The following is an 18,420-nucleotide window of genomic DNA, read 5'->3' on the forward strand; positions in this document are numbered from 1 at the left end:
ACCAAAAGCAATTTCAGCTCCTTTTGGCTTCTCTTGTGAATTGCAGAGAGCATAAGGGAAACCGATTCCTAATTGTCAAATCGTGTTTCTAGAGACATTATTGTCATAGCATGCTGAAAATACCTTGACATTATACATCCTCTGATATTTTAATTACTTTTATTTTACATTGAATTAATACCAATTATATTTCATTGCTGAAACATGCACTAGAGCACCCAGACTTATGAGACTTCTCTTGGGTATTGGCTAATGCAGCTTATACTACATCAAAAATACGAGAGAATCTTTGATTTAACTTATATCTTTGTAGTGATGGGAATGAGACCCTCATGGATTTCATGTTTAAAGAGATCGTTCAGATAGTATCACTCGTGCCACTGTGGTAAACAACTTAGTCTGTTTGAGAAAGCAAAGCCTGGAGGATTAAAACACAGAATTTTAATCTAAATATCTCATAGCTCTCATTAAATCGGTATATTTTGAAGTAAAAGAAGAAAATCTATACATCATTCTAGAATGCCTGGAGATCAGCATGGCTGCTTGTGGTCTGGGTCAGTTTTTTTTACAGCCTCACATGTTATTTCTTTTGCTTATATTCCTATTCAAGAATCTTGTCTCAAATCCTGTCATCATCTTCAATTAAATACTTTACTAAAGGTTGTGAAAGTTTCAGCCACTCTCAACTTTCGGAGTTTATTTGCCACACTACTTCAGAGTGGATTTTTTTTTTTTTTGATTTAGCTTTAACAGAATCACACTGATTTCATCAAAATATTTTGTGCAGGATAAAAATAACCTTGTGCTTATACAAAGCAAAGGAGTATAATATTTTTCTTCATAAGTCACTCGAGTTGTATGATAGAAACTATTCACATTTACAGAGATTGCAAAAAAAAAAAACCAACAAGGTGTGGGTGCAAGAGAATGGAGTCCAATGTGCAATGGTTTGGAGAAATGTGGCGTTGGCACCTGAGGAAGAAGTCGTAGCAAAATGGTTCCAGCTATTTGAGTGTAGGAGGGATGGATGTTAAGGATGAGCAGTTAGTGAACATCTGCTGGTTGGAAAGGGAAGAGAAAGCCAATCACGAATAAGCCTTTCTGATTTCAGGAAAAACGGGACAATGAAGTTGCTGTATTCAGCAAGAAAGCTGATGCAACAAGAGCTGAGATTGGAGGAGACATACAGAATCCAAAAAGAAACCACGTCATGTGGGCAAAGGTAAGGAAGTGGCCTGATAGATAAAAGCTGAAAATCCAAAACAAGGAGGAGTCGTTGTCCAGATCACCCTTTTAAATTAGGCTAGGTATCTGTTCTGTCAGTTGAAGGGCATGTAGAAATGTACTTGAGGTTTTCATCTCAATTGATTACTGCCTTTATTTTGCTGGGTTTAAAATAGCCTAATCAGGGAGTGGCGTAGTTCTTATAACTTTTGGAAGCTATAACGATGATGAATGAATTACTTGTATATTCTTTCATTTTGCTTAATGATCTTTTCTGTTTCCCTCATCTCTCCTTTCGTCTCCCCTTTGCTTATATTTTCCTTCCCGTTCACTCTCATTCACTTTACTTGCTGTCTTTTCTTTTGTGTTCACAGAGTACACCTTCTTTCTCCTTCCAGCTATCAAAGAATGAACACATATCTGCCATACTGGCCAACGCCTTGGCATTCCTACCAGTTTTGTAATCTTTCCTAAACTTGGGGGACAATATATTTAGGACAATATGATCATATTGAGCTTTCTAGAAAAAAATTCATAATTTTATTTTACAAATGTATTATTAAACAGATTTTTATTTATTGAAGTATTTCCAAACCTATAGGAATTTTAATAATTTGTCTTCAATTTATTGTACAAATTATTTCTTTTTTCAAGTATTAATCATATATATTCACATTTAAAAAAATCTATTTAGCATTATCTAAACTCTTATTATATCATTGTTTTCAAAAAGCAATAATTTCATAGATGGAATAATTACGAAAGAATTTGTACAATAAGTATCTTGAGAAAGATCTGTGTCGTCAATGCTAGTGCTATATATATCCATTTATAAATGAGAACTTTTGCACCATAATATCAAAAACTGAAACATTTGAATATCCTGGGGGTATTTGAAAATATATTGCTTTGCTTGCTCAATACAATTTGAAAGTTCATAATTCCTTTCATTTGAAAACTTTGCCACCATGAGGCAAAATATTTGTCTCTCAAATTTTTTGGAAAAACAATCATGGAGGTAAAAATGCATACATTCATATGTGTTTGTGTTTATATAATTTTATTTAGAATGTTCACAGGAGTCACTAGCATATAAAATAGTTTAGAAGATCAGCTTGATCACTCCTTCTTTAGTGGCTACATCCTGTGGATTTTAATCTCCTTCTGGATGCAGAGCTTTAAAAATATGTCATTCTTCCTTTACTATTATAATAGCAATAGATTTACAGTTGAGTAATTTTCCCACCCACATCATTTTTCCTGAACTTTGGTAACTAATGTGCACCTTATTTAAGACAGCATTCTGTCATTTCCATGGCTCGGTAATGATGCATTTCTTACTAAACTTCTCTTAGGAGCAATGTAAATGTTCTTTTCCTAAATTATGTTCATACTTATTTCATTTGGCCAAACACATATCCCCACTTTTTTTTTTCATGTAGGTACTTTTATGTATGACTAAGAGTAAGGTATATGAATGGCAACTTTGGATTTCCAGTAGTCTTTCTATCAGAAATCTAATTGTTTAGAATTCATCAAATTTAGAAATTTGTATATATCTGTGGCCCATAAATACATGATCTAATCTTTGTTTTTAAATAACATTTTATTATAATTGAGCAATGATTATTTATTTGTGTATATTTAAATGACTCATTTATTTTTATTTTACGTGAACATATATTTGGACAGCACATACGTATTTGCACCATGTGCATGCAATAGTAATCAGGCCATAAGAGGATGCTGGGGTGCCTAGAATCCGAATTACAAATGTTCATGTGAGTACTGGAAACAATGCTAGAGTCATTTGCAAGAAGATCACTTCTTTTAACAGCTAAACCATCTTTTATCAAATATACTCTTGAGATATAATTTGTAAGCACATAACATTTCTCATTTGAAAATCTTAGCCCCTATGAGACAAAATACCTATCTTGCAAATATTTGGAATAAAAGAGAGAGACAAGAATAAAAATAGAATATTTCATTTAGATTCAGAAATAATAGACTGTCCACAGGAGTCAGCACTCCACAATAGTTCTGAAATTCAGCCCTCTTATGCTTATGTTATTTTAAGATTTTTTTTTAGGGATTGTTTTCTTTATAAAGAGAGATCCTAGTGTTCCCAAGAATTTATACTTCCAACGAAGTCTAAAATATAGCAATCTGATAAAGGTAAAATTAAAATAATCTTAATCTTTTTTTAGAAGAAACTTTTGTGTTGATATCAAATTGATCTACAGCAAAAAAGCAAATTCCCTTTAAACACTTTGCGCCATTCATCTTCATTACCTAGCACATAAGCATACCTCCCAAGATAAGATTTGACTAAAGCCATATGTAGTAATTGGGAGAAAATTATCCATATATATATCAAGATTGTCAGGTCTTCCAAACAAGTATAATTTTATTCTATGGTTTTAAATGACATAAGCAATATTTCCAGAAAATAACTTTTCAAAACAAAAGAAAAAAAAATCAACAAATCTCAGCACATTAGCAGGTTAGAATGCCAATAAGTGCTAAATTTCGTGGATTAGGTGTGAAATCATCTGATATATTATCAGAGTTGCAAGAAAAAATGAATTTATTATTTTTTCAAATATGTAAATAAATATAGATGAGAAAAGACAAGGAGCCCCACAATCAGGGAGAGAGGCCTCAATGGAAAACAAACAAAACAGTGAAGGAAAAGGACTCAGCATCATTCGTATCCCCCATGCTTTCAGAGTGCGTAGTCTCATAAGCACGCACAGTTGCACATGGATCCACACACCCATATGCATGCACACATGTGCATATATGAAAAGTACACTAACAAAATTTGTAGCTAAACTATGAGAGAAAATATGGAAAATTCTTATTGAATTCTATGTAGAATAAAATGAAAACATCTTAATAAATCTTCAAAATGAAAGCAGAAGCAAAAAATAAAAAAAAATTAACATCTCCACTTATTTTATTGATAAGTAAAAACTTAGAGTACAGCTGAAGTACCAGGAGAATGGATCAGTGTTACAACATTTGCCTAGGATATGCCAGGCCTTGGATTTGATTCCTGTACTGAGAAACAAACACACATGCAAACAAAGAAAGTGCACCATCAGTTATTGTATAATCTTTGTTTATCTGCATGTTTGCTTGTATATAAATTTAGTAGGAGATGTTTAATGACTCTCAGTTCCAATAGAAGAACAGAAAAGTCTGTAGAGATGCAGAAGGCGTGAATCATAGGAAATTGTTTCACACAGGACAATCACACTCAACAGTTAGAAGGAAAATATTTGTATTTGCTATGATACAAGGATGAATTCGTCCACAGTGTTTACAAATTTTAAACCACAATATTTTAAATCATAGATAAAATATAAAATGATGGAGTCAATCCTCCGACAATAATATAATTCATACGAATATTAAATAGAGAAAAAATAAGAAAAAACATACTAAATCTTTGGGAGGCTAACAAATATGCTCTTAAAAATCTGCAGTCAAAACCCCCCATTGAAAAGAGAGATCACAAATTTGTGAGGAAGGGAGGGGCTACATTATAGGTCTTAGAGGGAGAAAAGGGAATAGTAGAAATGATTCAATTATATCATAATTTAAACATAGAAGTTTATCAAAACATATTTCTAAATATGAATAATTTTGTTGAAATAGATTTTAATTAGACATGAAACAGAAACACTGATAAAGACGAAAATCAATTTATAAGGAACCATGTTAATGAGTTAGAAAACAGCCATCAAATTAGATCTATTAGGACAAAGAAGGAACCTGAACTGATAGCAATTAGAGGGATAGAGAGCAGGTGTAGAGTAGAGAATGCTTGGGTGATGTCGGTGAAAAGGCTGGCTAGAGAGGCCTGTCAATGTCTGCTTCCATAACAAAGGACCAAGTCAAAGCACAAACAGTAGCTCTTAAACTGGTCTGTGTCGCAGAGGGCCAGAAAGCAGTGGGGGTTTGGCGAAGACATTGTCGAACATGTGGATAAACAGGTCTGATGAAGTGTTGAAGTAAACAGTGTAAAGCATCCAATATCCCTTCCTCAGGTTAACTTTGAAACAAGGACACCCTTCACCAAAGAACGTGTAGGGCGAAGGTCCCAACAATTCTCACCCACAGTGCTACCAATGGAAAATCCATTGTAGGAACTGTTGTTTCTTCTGAATCAAATACAAATATCCATAGCCCAGAAAATGGATTCATTATTCCAAATAGCAATTTTCATGAAGGAAACAATTACATGAACTTTTATAGTTTCAGAAAAGAAAACATAAATCTATGTGTTTAGAAAACACATAGATTGACTCACCCAAAAGGAGAGTCATAGCAAAGTATGGAGATGAATACAAATTACAAGTTGCCTTTATCGTATATGTTGTCTTATGGTCAATGTAGAGTAGGTTTGTCAAAACAGTTGAGGCAGGTAAATAATTTTGTGTCAGAGTTGAGACTGTTCGGACAAACAGACATGTTGATAGCAGCTTGATGATATAAGGGAAGAAACATTGCTAAAGAAAATTTTCTTTCCAGAGTTACAATACTGAAGCTCTCCAAATTTGTGTTCTACATGTCTTATGCCAATTAGTCAGCAGAATATTTCATAACAGACAAAACTGAAGTATGTTGTCATTGAAAAAAAAAGTGTCACTCATAGAATTTTGAATTTAGTTTGGGGAGCTGTAAGTTTATGCTCTGGAGAAATCCAGGATATCCAACCCCTTGATTTTTCTGTCCAAAATTTATCTTATAGTAGAGCATCATCCTGACATTGGACCTATCATCTGTCCTATGAACAGATTTTGTGACATACTCCAAAAACTAGTTAGGTGGCACCTCCATCATCTCATAGCCCTGTAGGTACCTAGACAGCTGTCCCTTTTGAGTTTGGCTGCCAAAGCTCCATGGGAAATAATTGCTCAAATCTTAATATCCCCTCAATAACTGCAAAACAGCCATGTATGTTCAAAAACCACCTCTGATTTGGATGCTGCGAGGCTTAGCGACTTTGACGCAGCATCTTCCAGAAGCAGCTGGGAAGTTGTCTGTTAATAGCTTAGTATAGAGCAGTCTCAGAGATTCCTCTGTCACCAAGAAAATATCTGAACAATGTACTTTGGTAAATCTTTGCTTGAAAAGTTCAATAGAAAGTGTTGGGGAATTCCATTACTTCTTTTCCAGCCAGTGAACACTCTAGAACCAGGTCTTGAAAATGTGGCTTACTAGGCTCTGAAAAGCACATAAGCAGTACCACTTACACAGTGTCCCCAGAAATTAATTTTGTTATGTATTAGAAAGGTTTGTTGACAGTGATTTTTCAAATTCTCCCATGTAGATTTTAGGTACTAAAGTTTATTTCACCCATTTCCAGGTACAAAATAACAGGATCCGTTCTTTCATTCATTACAATAGTTTCACTCTTTAGTGGCACTCAGGAACTAACCAGCAACACTGAATGCAGTTTGCCAGTTGCTCTTTTATGTTGACAAGCCTGTCTCTATGTGCTCCTCCCCCCGCCAAAAAATACAAATTGTAGTCTCCTTCCACCTACACTTGGTCAGGCTGTGCTCTGAGGTGCCTGTGAATCAGCTTTTTTTGAGAAAATTGCTTGTCCTAGGTGACTCAGACATCTTTTTCCACTGACAACAGCATTAATATTAGCTAGAGAAGCTGAATTAGATAATAAAAAGTATTTGCCGAGGGCAATAAACAGTACAATGTATCCAACTGGTATCCTAAGGCAAGCTTCCAGAGAGAAGCATCATCAATATGAGACATAATAAGTCTTTAAAACAAAGGTGTCACGGTGCCTCTGAAGCAACACAGTACTGCAGCAACAGAAGGAAGGAAAGGCAATCCTAAAATGTCTCAAAAATATTTTAAAGAATGTTTATAAAAACATATAAGGTAAAAAGAACATTCAGGGGAATTCAAACAAAGTTTATGATATACATGTGGAACTTAGTAAAGAGACCGAGTCATAAAAGAAAAAGTAAGTTTAACATTGGAACTAAAGAATTAAATGCATGAAATTATAATTTCTTTGATAGTTTCAAAAGCAATAATTTTATTTCAAGGAAGTGTTTTTTAAAGGCTCAGATACGCCAAACAATGAGAAAAAACAATAAAAAAAATTAAGAGACACTGAAATGGTCAAAATTCTGTACAAAAATTTCAACACCTAGTTTTTAAAATATTTAATGATTTCTAAGACTCATCATTTCCAGATGAGTCCATGTATAAAATAGAAACACTGAATAAAATATCAATAACAACAATGAGAACATTAGCAAGAAACATGACATTTTGAAAAATACACTGAGAATGTATCGTAAATGAACTAGATGAAATAGAAGAGTAGATCTCCAGGATGAAAGACAGGGTAGAGCTATAATGTATTTGGGTATCAGTAAATATTAAAAATTAATTAACCATAACCACAAATTACACAAACTATAGAGATGGTATGCAGAGGTGAACACTAATGATACATGTGGCAGATTAAGGAGCTCAAACAACTTTTAAAAGCACTGAAAAATAATTCAAAAAAGTTAAGATAAATATATGAATATTCAAGCATATGAAGCAGTTAGGACAAAAAACTTACAATCAGTGAATATTCTCTTCACATACAGTGTAATTAATTGCCTAGCACAAAAAAAAAACACAGGAATAGTGTGAACAGCTACAAGAGAAAAATGTGAGCACACAAAAGCAAACTCACCTAAGCCTCAGCCCTCTCTAAAGAAACCCTCAATCAATAGAGTTACATGTTTCAAGCCCTGATAAAAAATAACTGCTGGCCATGGTTATGAAATCTAGCAAAAAATTCTTCTAAAATTAGTAGGGAAATGAATATTTTTTAAATGAAAGAATGAACAAACTCAAGTTATGCACATTAATCTAGCACTGCAGGGTATTCTTAAATGATATGACAAATAGAGATTAAAGAAAAGTAAAAACCAACAAGAAGACTCAGGAAAAAGACTTTTCATGAGAGGAATATACAGACAAATAAGAAGAAAGAAAGAATTGATATATCTCACTGAGGAAATCTGTTGCTTTTCTCTTTTATGGGAATATAATAGAAATGTTTAATCAATCATTCCTGTTAAGTAACCAATGGCAGGCCAAAAACCTATTAAACCAAGTCCACCATGGGTAACCAGTGCATTTAGCATGAGTGAGGGGTAATAAAAGCAAGACACCCACCTGAAAGGCCAATCCTAGGTAATAACTCATAAAATCAACTGCACTTCATAAAATTCACATTAGAGGACATGCAAGTTCAGATAGATCTTTATACAACCATAGTGTGTTATTTCAATACCCTATGCTCAATTCCAGATAGAGCATTCACAATAAAAGTAAAACTAAAAAAATCCTCAGTTAAACTACACCATAAATCAAGTAGACTTTACAGTGATAAATGGACCATTCCAACCATCCTCATAAGTACATGTAATTTCCCTTGAAACAGACCATAGTCTATGCCACAAACCAAGTTTTACTAGATAAAAATTTCTAGTTTTACTAGAAATCATTCCTTATATATTACCAGTCACTGTAGAAATCCATAAGAGTTATCTTTGAGGAAGTAAAAATAGAATTTCCATTGCATACCACTACACCACTCTTCAAAAATCACTTGAGCATATACTTGAAGAACACTTAGATTACCTCTGAAATGCTTACATATCTATGTTCATTTTTTGAAACATTCACAAGCTTCAAGATGAATCTAGATGTCCTCCAACAGATAAATAAAAATGTTATATATGTATACCATAGAATTTTATGTAGCCATTAAGAAAGATAGAATCATGGCATTTGTAGAAATATTTAGATAATAAAAATTACCTTTAATTGGAACAAACCAGGCACAAAATGACAATTATCACACTTTCTTTTATATTTGGTGCTTATATTTACAACTGGTGTTTGTGTGTGTGTGTGTGTGTGTGTGTGTGTGTGTGTGTTTAAGTGTGTACCTGCACGCTTAGTTCATGAAGCTATAAATGGGATCATGGGAGATGGTGTGACATTAAGAAAACTTGGAAAAACAAGTGATTAATGTATTATGTGTGTCATGAAAACAAAATGGAGAACTCTTTGTGGTTAGGGAAGGAGCCACAGCAGAGGGAGATGAGGAAGAAGAACAAAAAATCTTGCACAGGTGAGTTAACAGCCCATCATGAGACTCTGTACTTTGTATGCTAACATAAAAAATAACTCAAAAGAGAAAAATAGATAACTGACAAGTAATGGAGCAGAAGTAAGCAATACAGATCTTGAGAAATAGAAACATGCAAGGTATAAACGGAAATTATTCTGCTGAGAGAAGAGACCTGGACAACTTGAGCTATATGACTCATACAAAAGTGAGAAAGATTAATAAATAAAATTAAAGATGTAAAAACAGAAAAATAAAACAACTGACACTTAAAAGGTAAACAGGAGTTAATGTGAAAACTTAGGTGGCAATACACTGAAAAACCAGAAGAAAGACAAATTTCTAGACACATATAAAACAGAAATTTGGAGACATGAGTAACCTGAAGGGTCCAATAATGAATAATATGATTCAATTAATAATAAAATTATATCAAAACAAAGATGAGTCTGGGATTAAATGGTTACATTATTGAATTTAGGAAGTCTCAAGGAAATAATTACAATAGTTCCCCAAATTTTCCAAATCCTTAAAAGACATGAGTAATTCTTTACCAGTCTATGAAGTCAGTATTATACCAATACCCAAACCAGACAAAGACTATAAAAGGTGAGTAGCAAGTGTTTATGAGGCTGCGGACAAAAGGTACCATTTTGAAACATTGTTAAGAATGTATAGGTGTAGGTATCATCATGGAAAACAGCATGGATGTCCTTTACCAAATGAAAAGAAATGCAGCAATCACATAACACACAGAGACACAGATACTACTGGTTGCAAATGCAATGAAAATGAGATTATTTTATCAAAGAAATGCCAATATTCTCATGTTTAATTTAGAATTTTTATAACACAGAAGATATGAAATCAACTGAGATATCTATTGATGGATAACTGGGTAAAATGTAGGGCATGTGTTGGTGAGATGGCTTGATTACTAGAGTCCTAGCCACACACGCTCTAAGTCCTGAGTTGAACTCTCCAGCATCTACTGAAATAAAAAAAAACAGTTGTGATGATACATGCACACACAGACATTTACACACACACACATAAGCACATATGAGCATAAGCATATACATGTAAATACAATATGGTACATAAACATCAATAATTTTTTTGGTGTTTCTATGAAAACAATTGGTACCTACCTGAATGATGAACACTGTTTTTATAACATGATCATTGTGCTTTTGTTCACAGGTAATGAAATGTCAAGTTATATACCATGTGCAATTATCATGAAAAAATTAGTACTAAAAGAAATTGTAAGAAGACAATTTAGCACAGGGTGGTGGAGGCACATGCCTTTAATACCAGCACTTGGGAGGCAGAGGCAGGAGGATCTCTCTGAGTTCAAGGCCAGCCTGAACTACAAGAGCTAATGCCAGGACAGGCTCCAAAACTACACAGAGAAATCCTGTCTAGAATTTTTTTTAAAAAAAAACAAACATAATTTAGCAAAAATCACATGTATTATTTGAAAAACTACTCATGCAATCCCAAACTTGTTGGAACACTGATAAGGGAAGTGGCTAAGTGGTAGAGCTCTTGTCTAGCATACACGTTATTCTAGCTTCTATCTTTAGCACTATAGATATAAAAGTAAAACTTAAGGAAAAAGTAGCAATAGTAAAAAACGAAGGCTAGAAGTACATTATTAAAGCTTGATGATATTTTTCTGGTATATTTATTCTTAATGTATTTTCTCTAATTTCAATTAACATTTGAGTATAAGTCAATGTATCAAATCAGCGTTTTTGATCTTTTCATTAAACAATGGGAACTGTTGTACTTTCTTTAAATTTGGCTGAGCTTGTGAGTACTTGGCCCTAGAGACAACGGCAGAACAATGGCAGAAGTGATACCTCTGTAACCATTAGTGAAAGTCTGAAAGGGCCCTGCATCTCCCCATTGCTTGCTGGGGAAAGCCGCCATGGGAATCATCACTCACCCCCTTGTAACTACTACCACAATCAAGCTTGTTTTTTTTGTGAGAAAGTCAAACAATCACAGAAACCTGTGAAGTTAGTCTGTCCACAAGGACACACCAGGATTTCAAATCACTGAGGGATTGCGATTCTGGTTGATTTCAGTTCTCAGTTATTCAGTCTTCCCAGATGAGAACAACAGAAAGACCAAAAGCTGCATTCCCTATATTCCATCTTCCCTTACGAGCTTAACAAATGGGTAATTGGCAAATCCTTTGAATGCTTGTTGGTTTGTAGACAGATAGAAAATGCAGACTCAGGGAATAGCTGCTCAAATGCTTTCCTGAAGTTTTACTAGTCATGGATCATGTCTGTGGCTGGAAAAGAAGTTGCACTTTAAAATGATAGGCTTGTTTAATTTAACCCATTTCAAACTTTCTTTTGGGGGGCAGTACATGGTGAATGTACCTGAAGTTTTCAGAATTCTACAAGCTAAGGTAGGGCAACTGCAAGTATGAGACTCACTCAGATTTCTGCCTTAGATACATTTCTATTGCTGTGAAAAGGTGCCATGACCAAGTCAATTTATAAAAGAAAGCGTTTAATTTGGAGCTTGCTACCAGTTTTTGTGAATGTGCCCTTGACCATCACGGCCAAGAACATGACGGCAGCCAGGCAGGCCGGCAGGCGGGCACACAAGAAGTTGAAGCAGTAGCTGAGAGATTACAACCACAAGCAGAAGGCAGAAAAGTTAAAGAGACCCCGAAACGCACTAGTCTTTTGACAGCTCAAAATCCACCTCCAGTGACACACCTCTTCTCCAACAAGGGCATATCTTCTAATCCTTCTCAAACAATTTCACCAACTAAGGACCAGAAATGCAAATATGAAACCTTGGTGCTGCCATGGGGTAAGGGTGGGTGGGTAGTCTCTCATACAAACCACCTCAGCAACAGAGAAAGTCTTTGTGTAAAAAATAGGAAACTCGGTGCATTTAGGAAAATGGACACGGACACAACTATTGATTGTGGCTTATAAAATGTTCTGGCTTTTTTTGTTTAATCATCAAAAATATTTGTTTTAGTTCAGGTCACTCTGTAATGCTCTTATACAAGGCCTTTTATTAACTTATTATAGTTATGATTTTGGATACACTTGTGGGATCATGTGACTTGTGATTTTTTTTTTTAAGATTTCAATCTTTTGAGGGTAAGGGCTAGATCTTTCTCATTTTGATCAACATTTTATCCCAGGGACCAAGCATTAAAGTCTGTTACCTGAAAGGAACCTTAGGTGTGAATTTTCTGAACATTGGAACACAGAGAAAAGCTCATTTAAAATAATGATGACCTTGTTCACTTTAAATAAGGAAAGTTTTAAAAACTAGAGATAGAAGTTAAAATGATAAATAAAAAATTAAAAGGCATTCCACGTATATGCTTATTTGTGTGCTCACAGAATCAACCCCCTTCTTTTATATAGAAAGTTAGACAATAGTGTTCTGCAGAAATATTTGTGAGAAAGATTAAAGGAGGGTCAGGTAGATTAAAGAGTAAAAAAATATACTTCCAAGACCCATAAACAAAAGGTAATGGCAAACAGGCTTGTGAAGAAATTGTATAGTGGGGTTGCATTACATAACATTTAATTTTCAGAGGGAGGAGATTTTGACAGCTGTTTTAAGCTAACAGAAATCCAAAACAAGAATAATTTTGATACTGTCATTTATGTGCCTATCACAATTACAACCACATAAAAGAAGCATGTACAGCATAATAAAATACTTAAACTTGCCAAGTGAAATGAAGCAGACATGTCAATCAAAGCAACAAGTACAGACTATGGTTAAACTTTCCATTTATGTATTTTAAACGGCAAACTATGAGATCTACAGGATAGAAAACATTATTTAATTAAGTCTGGTTTGCATTTCAAAATATAGAATTTATTCTTATTAGGCTATGAGACAAGAGTACACCAATTTTTACAGTTAGTAGAAAGAAAAGTGCAATTAAAATTCTTAAAAAACACTAGCTCCGGATAGATGTATGTATACATATGACTACATTTGAAAAGGAAGTCAGTACTTATCTAATGAATGATAATTCAAAAAAAGTGACTTCACACCATAATGAAATGTAAAATTGTTTATTGAGAAATTAAAATCCCTATAGTATTAATAAAAATGGTGTAATCTCTGAGACATTAGTTTTCTATGAGATTCTCGGCAAATGAATAGAGGTAGATGATCATTTGTGAAGATATAGGATCTTCTCATCTTCTAGACATGAAATGTGGGTGGGTGATGCAGTTGTCTTTACAGCATAAGAAAAATGCCAAGGAACCTTGGCTAAATCCATCGAAAGAATATGTCAGATGAACAATGCCATTAAAACAAACAAGCCATTCCAATTCATATTGGGTGAATTCTTCGAAAATAATTCTATACTTTTATTAATTAACTAATTAGATCAGCAAGTAAATAAAGAAATAAATTTAATGCATAAATAAAATATTTTGTTCTTTTTTATTTTTTATTTTTTAATTTTCTTAATATTTTGCTCTTATTTGAACACAAAATTTGCTCCTCTACAGAATGAGGTGAAGCTACGGTGGGAGGTGACTCCTGGCTGGGATATCTCCTAAACAGTACTGCTGCTATAATCTTAAAGCTAAATGTTACAGTGCTTTCACATGTGAAAATAAATAAAAAAGAAATGCTTTTTTATTCAGGTCATCTTTATCTAGTACAGAGCTGTTAATATTGTTAACTCATGTTTTTCTGTTCCTAACAATGGTATCTGGGGTCACTGTAGTGATGATAGTAGAAATAGTCCTTTTAGAGGAAATCATATTAGTTTTCCAGTTTCAGCGTGTTTCTCCAGTATTAGTTGTGAGATAAAGAGCTAGAGAAATTGTTTAGCAGTTAGGAGTGCTTCTTGTTCTCACAAGAGACTCAAGTTCAGTTTCCAGAACCCACCCCAGGCAGCTCAACACTACCTCTCTTTCACAATTACCCACAAAAGCAACACACACACACATACACACACACACACACACACACACACACACAACTTGTTTAAAGTCTTTGGAAAAAAGGCATAGTACTAGGACTCTGAAGACACTAGCAACAATGGTAGCAGTCTGGACCATTGGCCAAGGAAGGAGGTACATGAATTTAGAATTAAGAGAGTGCTGGAGCTAAAGGAGGAAGCTCCGACTAGGGTGTTGGCATAAGACAACTTGAGGAGTAGATGAGATTTACTTGAGACAATTAGAGGAGTAGATGAGATTTATACTAGTACATAGGTCAAAAACACCCATTCTCTTCTGCCTCTAACATTCTGCAATCCGTGCTATGGATAACAAGCAAGAAGTTAGGTACTGGAGTTTGGTTGCTTTTTTGTCACTTTGACACAAACTGGAGTTCTCTAGAAGGACCACTCTCAATCAGTAAAATATTGCCATCAAATTGCCTGTAGGCAAGTCTGTAGGGCATTCAGCCATGGGGAGCCAACAGATAAGCAGCATTCTTCCATGGTTCCTGCTTCAGTTATTGCCTCCAGATTACTGCCATGAGTTCTGACCTGACATGGTTATAAGATGAAGTTAAAACCCCTTTCTCCCCAAAGTTACCTTTGCTTTAAAACAGCAATAGAAATTAACTAAGACAGAGACGTTCAATACAAAACTTTTTTCAAAGATATGGAAAAGAACAGGTAAGCCTAGAAATTCATTAGTGGAGGTGAAAAGATTATGGTCAACTAGCAACAACAATAATAAATTGCATTTATTTTACATTTCTCATATAGTGTGAGTTTGTCAAGGTCATTTAAATGCATTATTTGATCTTTAATAAAGATGGTTATTATCCCAAGCTTACAAGTTGCAACAATCTCATAAATTGGGTCATTGAACACTTCTATTTCAAGTACAGGGAAAATGAAAAATCATAGGATGATAATATGATGTTGAAATAAAAAAATGAAAGCTATACCTTTTTATTGGCAAGTTCGAACGACAGGTTAGAGATTCAATTTACTTTTGTAAAGAGAGGAAAAGAACATATACCACAAATTGTTTCCCCATTTACCACCGAAGTGCTCTAAAGCTCCAATAATTTAAAAATAAACAGACTATCACAAGGGTCTATATAGAGTCAAAGAACAAGTTGAAACACTAGGCTATTGCATACAACTTTAGTAAAAATAACTAATAATATCAGCAGTAAAATACAGCATTTTTTGAGAGCTTTTTTCATTGGTATCTGTAGCCTTGGGAAAGGGGTGGCCTTTGGTACTTTTCCTTTGAAGATAAGAATTCATTTTTTCCCCTGTATTTTCTTTATCTTATTTATCTTTAGTTTGAAGTGTTAGGGTAATGAACTCCAGTGAGCTGCAGTGGTAACCTGAACTAAGACTGTTTCAAATATTCTTTGGAAGGTGAGAATCTGAGAAAAATGCAACAAAATTTAGTAGGAAGAGTACCGAACTACAGGGCAGATGACCTAGACCCTGGACATAAACAATAACGAGCTCTGGGATTTAAGACTAATCTTTTACTCTCACAGTGCCACGGGAACTTTACCTCCTGGCTGTTCCCATTCTTAGAACAACTTGTATTCCTAAAGTTCATTTCTCTGTACTTTTAAGAGCACAAAGCCCATTTGCCTCAAGCCACATGTTATCTTTTTCTCAAAAAGTCCCACAGCATCTTATTTATGTTTCTTCTTGCAGTTAACTGATTTCATCTTGTGTATTTATGAAATGTCCTTTATCCTGCTTTGTCTGATGACTGCAATCAGTATTCCGCTAGCTATAACGTAGCTACTTTCCACAAAGCATATGCATTGGAGTGAGTGCATAAATGCACACATGAGTACATGCACATACACAGAGTAGCCTTTTTTAATTTCAGCTTTGAAAAAAGTATTCTTTCAATTGCAATCAGTCTTGGAAGCATTTTAATTACTGTAATATATAGATAATCTAAGATCTATATGACCAGCAATAGGAAATAGGGGTTATATTTATTGAGGGTAACAAGAGAGGTATGTATGAAGATATAACTCTTTACTTTTACTTTTAGAATGACAAATTAGAAATAACGCAAGCAGTTCTTGACACTAGTCTCAATTAGCAGGTATTTCTGTAGGCATCAGAAGCTACAGAGGCAACTTAGTACAAGCTACAGCCCTATTCTCTTCCTTCCCATGGGAATCCAGCATCTGTGTATTGGCTTTGATCTGATGTCACAAACAAAGACTCTCTATTTATTCAAGAAAACAAATGTTACTCCTTGGTGTAGACCCTGGGGAAACTCAGAAGAGGACAGAAGCTTTGGGAGCCCATTGATTTTCAAAGTGTTGATCTGAATAATCCATGGCATATTTATTTCTTTGACTGTTAGAAGATGTAGACAGAGGCGACGAACTCACCTTGTACTTCCAGCATAGCCCTGTCTTTCATTTTGTAGTTGTTTTCTTGTCATGATGCTGAATATATTCTAAATGAAAAATCCTGAGCTATGTATTTGCTCTCTAATAATCTTCTATATGCGACCATTGATTCTTTGACAGTTCCCTTTTATATTTCAAAAAGCACAGTCTTTCCTGTTTATTAATATTTTACATTGGTTTAGTATATTTGTCACAGTTGGCAAGCTAATAAGATTGACACATCATTACTAATGAAGGACATAGTTTTTGTAGGACTCACTCTGTGACATAGCTCTGCATGTTCAGAGACATGGGTGTCATGTACTCGCTGTAACAGTGTGATCTGGAATAATTTCACTGAGCTGAAATCTTCATTGCTCCACCTATTCATTTTTTAAAGGGACTCCCCTGAAACCACTGATAAGTTTATTTCCTGTATTCTATAATCCCCCATTCCATGGCTTTCCCTATCTTCAGTTACACAGAATCATCAGCAGTCAGAAATGTAACCTGGAAAGTTTCAGAAACAAACAATAAGATTTAAATTGTACAGCATTCTGAATAGTGATGGATTTTCCTCCTAGACTGCTGCCTCGTACTTGGAATGTAGGCCATGTATTTGCCCCACATATCCACCATCTTCTCTCTCACTTTTAGACACTAAGTAGCAATCTTGCTTATCAGGCTGACTTCAAAGTGTTACTCTGCTAATATTCAAGCAACAATAATTTCCCTTAGTAATAGTTCCACGGGAATAAAAAAGAAGCACAACAGAGGAAGTGGAACTACATTGGAAATGATAGAATAGAGGTATGGCTTCTACTTTAGTGGGAGAACAAATGAACTCTGATACTATCCTTATCTGATACAGTACCGCTGGGTAGAATGCAGGAAATAAAAAAGTCTATAGTATATACAGTTTTCTGTGTCAAAGAGGATGACAGACATCTAATGATCATCTTAGAACACAATCACTGTGAATAATTTGGAAATATAATAGTTTTGCCAGAATGGAGTGTAACTTGGATCATACAAAGTGTTTTCTTTATAACTTGCCTTCTTCAATTTTGTAAGATACGTTCTATTCTCTCGCTGTCATTTCATGTCTTCATAGCTCATGTTTTTCTTTTAGTTCTGAACATATTCAATATATTCCATTATCCAAATGTACCATTACATATTCTTTGTCCTTTTCATCCATAGCTTCTAATGAATGCCACTTATGAACTACACTGAACACTTGCAAGCAGAATTTTATACAAAGTACACTCTCAATCCTTTATGTGAACATGAAGTAACATGGTTGCCCGATCATTGGCTAAGATCATGACTATTTAGAAAGAAATTTACAAGCTGTTCCCCCCAAGATGTCATTCTTTCCAGGGCTCCTGCCAGTTCTCATTCTTCAGGGTTCTGATGCAGTTACAGTTCTAAATTTTATCAAAATTATATTTTAGAAACCCCCTTTCCCCAATTTGTAATTTATTTTGGGGTCCTTTCCATGAAAACCATTTAGTTTTAATACATTCAAGCCTCTCTTTCTTTATTAAATTGGGGTTTGATATGTTTCTAAAATATCACCACCATTCCCCAAATGAATTAAAATTTCTTTGCTCTTAGAAACTCCATAGTTGATGTTTGATTTA

General features: G+C 34.4%; 1 long non-coding RNA gene across 1 annotated transcript in view; it reads left to right on the plus strand.

The window, feature by feature from the left end:
• The first annotated feature begins 953 nt into the window (after window positions 1–953).
• Window positions 954–18,420, plus strand: part of LOC148119704 (uncharacterized) — a 96,001-nt gene continuing 78,534 nt past the window's right edge. The window contains exon 1 of the long non-coding RNA XR_015735045.1: window positions 954–1,222. This is a non-coding gene — a long non-coding RNA (uncharacterized LOC148119704). The remainder of the gene's footprint in view (window positions 1,223–18,420) is intronic.

This window comes from Myodes glareolus, chromosome 15, assembly GCF_982192425.1.
Source record: "Myodes glareolus chromosome 15, mMyoGla1.1, whole genome shotgun sequence".
Lineage (NCBI taxonomy): Eukaryota > Metazoa > Chordata > Mammalia > Rodentia > Cricetidae > Myodes > Myodes glareolus.